Source organism: Halyomorpha halys, unplaced genomic scaffold (assembly GCF_000696795.3).
Source record: "Halyomorpha halys isolate HHAL.00 unplaced genomic scaffold, Hhal_1.1 Scaffold453.1, whole genome shotgun sequence".
Classification (NCBI taxonomy): Eukaryota; Metazoa; Arthropoda; class Insecta; order Hemiptera; family Pentatomidae; genus Halyomorpha; species Halyomorpha halys.
Window position 1 is genome coordinate 885,781 of NW_027107553.1, and position 7,844 is coordinate 893,624.

The 7,844-nt window shown below is 30.6% G+C and overlaps 1 protein-coding gene and 1 long non-coding RNA gene across 3 annotated transcripts in view; one reads left to right on the plus strand and one right to left on the minus strand.

The window, feature by feature from the left end:
- The window catches only part of LOC136795415 (uncharacterized), a 42,938-nt gene extending 39,315 nt beyond the window's left edge, over nucleotides 1–3,623 (plus strand). The window contains exon 3 of the long non-coding RNA XR_010842999.1: nucleotides 3,508–3,623. This is a non-coding gene — a long non-coding RNA (uncharacterized lncRNA). The remainder of the gene's footprint in view (nucleotides 1–3,507) is intronic.
- Tps1 (Trehalose-6-phosphate synthase 1) overlaps nucleotides 1–7,844 on the minus strand; it is a 67,292-nt gene that overhangs the window by 56,239 nt on the left and 3,209 nt on the right. The window lies entirely within an intron of this gene.

Genomic DNA, 7,844 nt, shown 5'->3' on the forward strand with positions numbered 1-7,844 from the left:
AATTTATTGAATCTATTTCGAGAAAAATAATCGAGAGAAAAATTGTACAGAATGTTTATAATTTTTTTTTTTTTTGTTAGTTAATGTTACAATTTAACTATATTATTACACACCCTCCTTTACGTTCAATAATTATTGAAATACATTTATTTTCAAAAAGTAAGATTTTTTTTCCAAATAACGAAACATATATATTTTTTGAGTTTATTTTGAAAGATATTCAAGGTTTTTTTTGATTTTGAAAGATTCCAAGGAAGCTGATTCTACGAAGATGAACGTTATCAACTACTTTATAGTACATGCAACTAGCTTTAATTGGGTACGTGGGTCCTAATTGGTGTAAGGACTAAATGAAATAATATTTATGACTAAAAATTACAACTTTTGATTAATTCCAATTAATCGTTTCAACACATTATCGTTAATGATAAACCGCTTCTTATTGTTCGAAGAATATGTAACATATTATTTTGACAAGTGAATAACAAGAATTCGTATCTGTAATAAATTCAAGTTTATAATTTACTTTATATTCGATAGCAATTTAGCCAATTTACCCCCGTGTAATTATAAATATATAAAAACGTAAAGAAAATAGGTTTTAACAAGTAGCGTTAAACGAAGAAAATCTAACCTATTGGCAGGTAACTGAAAGGGAGGAAAATTGCACAGGTCATTTATTTATAATTTTTTTTCAGTTAGTGTTAAAATTAGATTTTATCAAATACACATTACCTTATTATAAATATGAGAATGGAATGATTAAATTCCTTACTGTCATTGAAGAAATATTTAAAAGAAAATTGTTTTTATTTGAACCAATGAAAAAAAAAAAATACTGAATCTATTTTCAGATAACTAAACATCTTATTATACACTTGTTAATGTAAGAATTAGATCCATTTACAGAATAATTTCCGTACTTTCTCTCCCTAAACGTTAATAAACTCAAACTTTAACATTTTCTTGTTTATTAAAGTTATCATTATTAGCATTCTATCAACATATGTAATAAAATACTACATATTACATAATATGGTATATGCTAACGTATATATGTTAACATAGTAGTATATGATTGTAATATCACTTGGAAAGCAGATTAATAAATCATCAGGGTTTATAAAAGTCATTTAAAAAAATGTCTTTACCCATAATTTGTTACCTTCATTCTCTTAAATAGCTTGAAATATATGAATAATGAAATAAATTAAATAAATGAAGTTTCTTCTGGTTGAGTAGGCTTTGTTATCTCGTCCGGTTTCTATGCAATACACTTAACTCTTAAGTTCCCAATGAATAAATGTATTTTAGACTTCAAGTGTTAAAGTTATTTTAGAGAACCTTAAATTTAACTTATTTAAGGAAAATCGTTAAGGGTTATTTATTAAATTTCGATCCATTCCATGTTCTTAATTATCGAATAAAAGCGGTCCTTTGAACCTTCTTTTTTCTCCCTAAAGACACTCGGTGACTTATAAGTTGTAATATAATTTATGAACATTTAATTCTCTTGTACATATTGGAGAACTTTCTTTGTTGTTTATCGGGCCAGTGTTTTCCTTAATCATAAAATACTTTTCATGATCTGAAGAGAGACCTTATCGCGTGATTGGAAAATTACCACAAGATAGAGTTTGCGACTTGGAATAATGGGAGACGGACCTAATAATATTGTCTATATGGTAAACAAATAGTCCAAGAGCCGAAGAAAAAAATAAATAGTTTCACCCTAATTTTTAATTACTTTCATAAAAAATATTTATAGTTTATAGTATTGGATCCTTCTTGGTTTCTAAGAAACATCCAATTGCATCGGAATTACAAATAGAGACAATAGAGGATGACATAAAAAAAAAGGTTCATGAAGTTCCACTCCTAGTTACCTACAGTTAAAGGAGCAGTGACCTACAACTTGGGAAACCCAACCTCAACCAGAATACTGAAGCCCAGGCTGCTGCAGGACACCAAATTATAAATTCTATATTTATCAGTTCTGTTATTGTCTAAAATTTTATTTTATCTTAATTTCTTTTTTTTTCTCTTTATCTTTTTCTTAAATTGTCTTTCTTTTTTTTCCATTAGAAGGAAATTATTTATTTTGTTAAATTCATAAATGTCATGGTTTTGTTCTTAGCTATAATTCTATCTTTTATTAAGAATTATTATTTTAATCTATTTATGTTATCTTAATTTTTTGTTTTATTTATAACATTGTATATAGTTAGGAGTGTCTTTTATAAGAGACATTAACCCTCCCATAATCAATGTTAAACAAAAATCTGGGTATTTCAAAAGGTCGACAAGGTATTAAATAAATAAAAAAAAAAAATAGTTTATAGTCGAAAATGATATCTCTGTCAGCCATGGCAGGAGAGTATATTAAATGGAAGCTGTTACAGCAGTTTAAAAAAAGGCATTTTTTCTATTTCTTTCAAGTAAAGAAAAAATGGCGTGTTACTTTCTGTTAGAAAAATGGTTTATTTCTACCTAGAATATACAAGGGATATAGCAAATGTAATCAAAAAGTAAATGTTGAAGTATTTGAGTTGACAACCCAAAGTTTAGTTTATTTGAGAAAAACCTACAATTTTCGGTCATTTTTCATTCATAGATCCGAATCCTTAAAATTACCTACAACGCTAAAAAAAAAATTCATAGAACATTAGTTAAAGTAGATTAAATTATGGGATCTAATAGAGTTCATAATGAAATAATTTATAATTCACTCATAATAGGCTCATTAGTTATAGAATTTTTTTTACAGTATTTCGACAAGCAACATCTTTTTCAAAATAACCCAAAATCAATATTTTGTGAATAAATTTTGGTGAATATCATGGTGAGTCTACGAAGATAAACGTTATAAATTACATTATAGTACATTCAACTAGGTATCATTGGGTACTTATAGCTAGTATTAGATTCTAATTGTTCAATAGTTCCTGAAATATAGTTTTTCTTAAACCAAACGTTTTTCCGAAAAATGAGAAACCAACATTTTGCGAACTTATTTTGGTGAATATCGAACCTGCTCCTCCTACTCTTGTTACTATTCTCAAATTTTATTCCATCCTCAATATCATAGAGAACTACTTAATTTAACGTATTAGCGACCTGATGGTGCGGAAAATAACTACCTGGTAACAAACACGTTGTTCAAATAACGTTTCATGAAAATGCATGCACTTTTGTAAATTTTGAAATATACTTTAATAATTCTTAGTTATAATAAATGAATTTTATTTTATTTATTTTAGGGAACTTTAAAGTTATCATATTTCAATAAAAATTTTAAAGGGTTATTCATTAAATTTCTATCCATTCCATCTTCTTATTTTTCGAAGATGAGCGGTCCTTTGAACCTTCTTTTTTCTCCCTAAATATACCCGGTGACTTATCAGTTGTAATATAATTTATTACCATTTAATTCTCTAGTACATATTGGAGAACTTTCTTTGTTGTTTATCGGGTCAATGTTTTCCTTAATCATAAAATACTTTTCAGGATCTGAAGAGAGACCTTATCGCGTAATTGGAAAATTACCACAAGATAGAGGTTGCAACTTAAAAGAATTGGAGACGGACCATATCATTAAAAGAAATAGTTCAAGATCCCAAGAAGAGACAAAAAAGTAGGTAGTTTCATTCTAATGTTTAATTACTTTCGTAAAAAGCTATTTACAGTTTAGAGTCGAAATTGGTATCTTTGTCGGCAATGGTAAGAGATAATAAAAATGGCACATTACTTTCTGTTACTTACTGTGAAAAATGTTCATTTTTACCAGACTTTACAGGAGATGTAGCACAAGTAATTTTTTTATCATTATTGATATTAACAACAGTACATAATTACACGTTTAGTAAATTTGATGTAAGTTATTATGAAGTGATACAGGCGTGTAAAGAAACTACCCATTGGTAGCACTCTAATGACGTTTTTACATTAACAGGTCTCGTACCCATCTTCTTTTTAGACGGCTCTGAGGATTGTCTGAGATGGAACAGAAAGAAGCTAGGTTAGAAATTAGTGGGTTTGGAGTTTATATTGAAAGGAATGATATTTGGTTCGATCTAGATCGGTTACATTTGGAACATTAAGGTCTTTGTGTATGATTTTATTTGTAACAAAGTAAGGAGCATTGGGGATTTTACGTAGGATTCTGGATTGTAAGGATTAGATACGAGAGAAATTCGAAGGTTTATTGGAGCTTCAAAGCTCAACTCCGTATGTCCAGATTGGGCTTATTACAGTCATGTAGATCAGTCTTTTGTAATAGTCGAAGTCGGCGTGCAGTTTCCTGTCTTTTCAATCTTGTGTGGGGATTCCAGGTTAGTCTTTTGTCCAGATGTAGTCCAAGGTAGCGGATCTGTTCGACAGGGGTAAGAGCAACATTATTAAAGGAGACTGTAGGGCAGTCGGTTGGTGTACGACGAAGTGTAAAGGTGATTTGATGGTATTTATTAGGGTTTATTTTAATCCTCCAATTACGACACCATTCTTCGAAGGCAGTGATATAGAATTAGAGAGTTTGTAATGCAATTAAAGGGTTATTATTAACTGAGAGCATACATGTGTCATCGGCATACGTAGAGAGGATAGTGTTAGGATTGCTTGGTATATTAACAGTATAAACGGTGTTGAGAATGGGACCGAGAATACTACCTTGAGGAACAGCACATGTCATTAAAAAGTAAATACGATGCCCGCCCCTGGAGTTTATTTTATTCGAGGGAAAATATCTGTCATTTTTCATTCATTGTTCCAAATCCTTAGAATTACCTATAACGCTAAAAAAAAATTCATTGATCGTTATTTAAAGAGGTGTAAATTATGAGATATAATAGAGATTTTTATGCTCCTTAGTTCTTCAATAGAGAAACAGTTATTCAATAACTAACATATTTTTCCAAATAACGAAAACTCAATATTTTGTGAATTATTTTTATTAATTTCATGGAAGCTACTGCACCTAACACGATAAACTATATCAACTACATTATAGTCCTAATTGGCATCTGCACGTTTAATGATTCCTGAGATAAAATTTTTCCTAAACCAAATGTTTTTCCGTGGAACAAGAAAACAACATTTTGTGAATTTATTTTGGCGAATATCATGGAAACTTCTATCCCTAATCTTGCGACTAGATTAACACAACTAAATTCAGAGCTAATAGACGTTTGTTGAGTGTATTTGCTTCCATGACATTCGCCACAATAAATTCACAAAACATCCATTTTATGTAATTGCTTTTAGAAAAACTGTACATCGCGAAATATTGAATGTAAATAGCTCTAGTAGGGCTCAAATATTAACAAATTTGCTCTACTTTAAATACTGTTCTATTAACATTTTTTTATTGTTATTGATAATTTTAAAAATATGGTGTTCCGAATTAAAAATTAATTTTTATTAGAGTTTTGAGATAGCCGTCATTTTTTTATTCCTACCAACTAAGGAATAAAAATATTTTTTTATGGTTATAAAAAACTAAAACTATATACAGTTTTCATTAAATAAATAAAAATAAACAAGGTGAAATAATTTTTTATTTCATCCAGGTCTTGGACTAAAAAGTATCGATTAGTTTTTGAAATGGTTGGTTTCTATATATTTATACACCTCAATATTAAAACAATTATTACCAAACGGTTTTATTAATTTTTGCAAAAATAGAAAACAAAAGAAATTATCGATAAAGCATTTAGAAATGAAAGAATAGACTATAAGTCATTAATGTTTTAATATTACCGCTCGCTCTTAAGCATCTTGTGTTTAAAAACTTGATTTCATTTTCAAACAACCATCATTCTCTAAAGTTCTAGTTAACATGATTTATAGATACAATAATCCATTCGTTAATTTGGTTGCAGCACAATCATAAGCAAGTCATTATCTGTCTTAAGATTAGTTTACAAGAAAAAAAAACAATTAAAAAAAAATCAATCTTAAGAGATAAATGAACTCATTCCTTCATGCTCCTCCCAATCTCACTATCGCTCAGTTAAATAGTGTCAGTGATAACAAGTTGGCTCTTTTGTTTTCCCGTATTTTTTTCAAAACCTTATCTTTAAACTATTAACTATGCGGTCGAATAGTGGGGCCCCACACGCGCTGTGTAGAAATCACAGGGCCATACTCTTGACAATTATCTGAAATTAGTAAATATACAACATATCACAAGCTAGTCTTTTTTTTTATTTTAATACAGCTAAAATATATCAAACCCAATGTAAGGCAGCAATGGTGTGCCTGAAGCATTAGAGAAGAGATCAGCAGACTTAAGAAGAAGAAAATGAAGAGTCAATTCCACCATTAAAATATTTTTAAAAACTAACATTATTATTTAATAAATTATATCGAGAAAATATAATGGATTAAATACACGCCCTACTAAGACCCCCAGAGACCGACGGTCCTGTATCACTTTAGAAACATTTGCTTAAAACTAGAAGAGTAGACTTAAGATAGTCTAATCGAGCAAAAATCGGCGTGAAACCCGGTACTTCCACCCACCGTGGTATCCCTTATCTATTTTGTCAAACAAACGATTTTAGGGAGTAGGTTGGTGGATGTGCGAAATGTCACAATCTCATAAGAAGAGATCATTGTCCAAAAAAAAGACCATCCTTCCCGGCCGGACCCGCCCACTATGACCCCAGGGAGCGACGATCATATCATTTTGGAAAGTTTTGCTTAAAACGGGAAGAGACAACTTAACAGTCGGGCCGCCCATAGCTCAGTGGTTAAGACACAGTCTTACCAATATGATGTCTATTGGCGGTGCCGGTTCGAATCCGGCCTGGGACGTTGACTTTTTTCATTGCGTGGTGGGTCCCACAAAATGAAGAACTTTGCCCCCCAACCATGGTTAGGCAGTATAGATAGGACTCCAATGGGAGTCTTGGCCGAAAAAAAACTTAACAGTCTAATCCAACAATGTTTAAAAACCACCCAAAATTGGAAAACGGCGCGAAGATTATAGATAGATAAGTAATTTCATTTTCTTACAACGTTTTCATTATTTTTCTAGGCTTTTAAAATACATACAGACACACAGACCATTTTGAGAGACTTGGTTATTTGGACTCAAGCAACCTAGAAAAATCGATTTAAAAAATTTTCACGATCGCAATAATTCTCCTTGATATATAAAAATCTAAACCAAAATGGAAGGGCCCTTAACGTTAAAAAAAAGGTTCTTCAAAAAAAGCATGAGTTCTTCGAAAACAAGAAATTTTTCGAAACAGTGCGAAATTATTTCGAAACTCTGATTAGAATAATTTACCGGCATTTTTCTTGATAGTTTTATATAATCCAAGACCTTATTGGTTATTTGGGTTTTCAATTAATGTTTAATAATGCAAAAGCTGGAAAAATCTTTGTCATACACGTACCTCGAGCTAAAGATACTAGAGAACACCTTATACATTTTTTTTCAATTCGTTTGAATACGGAAAGCTCTTACAAACATTCAAGACAATACAGTTAGTTTTTTGTAAATTTTTGGTGGTGGATAGTGTCTTTGAAGCACCGTACATTTTGCTCTTTCCATATTTTCAGTTGCTAATAATTGCATTAATTTATATAATGCAATCACATAAAGGATCAACTGTTAAGAAATTGTACGGAACAAACTAGAACTTTGAGACCGACCAGAAAGTCGACTATTGCAATTTCCTAAGTGGTCAGAGCTTATATCTCAGGAGGCCCCAAAATGTGACCATCGTCTATGGGTTGATGCATTTATAAAATAAATAAATTACATTCATGTTAGGTAGTATTCTCGGTCCCATCCCCTACACCATCTATACAGCTGACATACCAACAACTCCTAACAC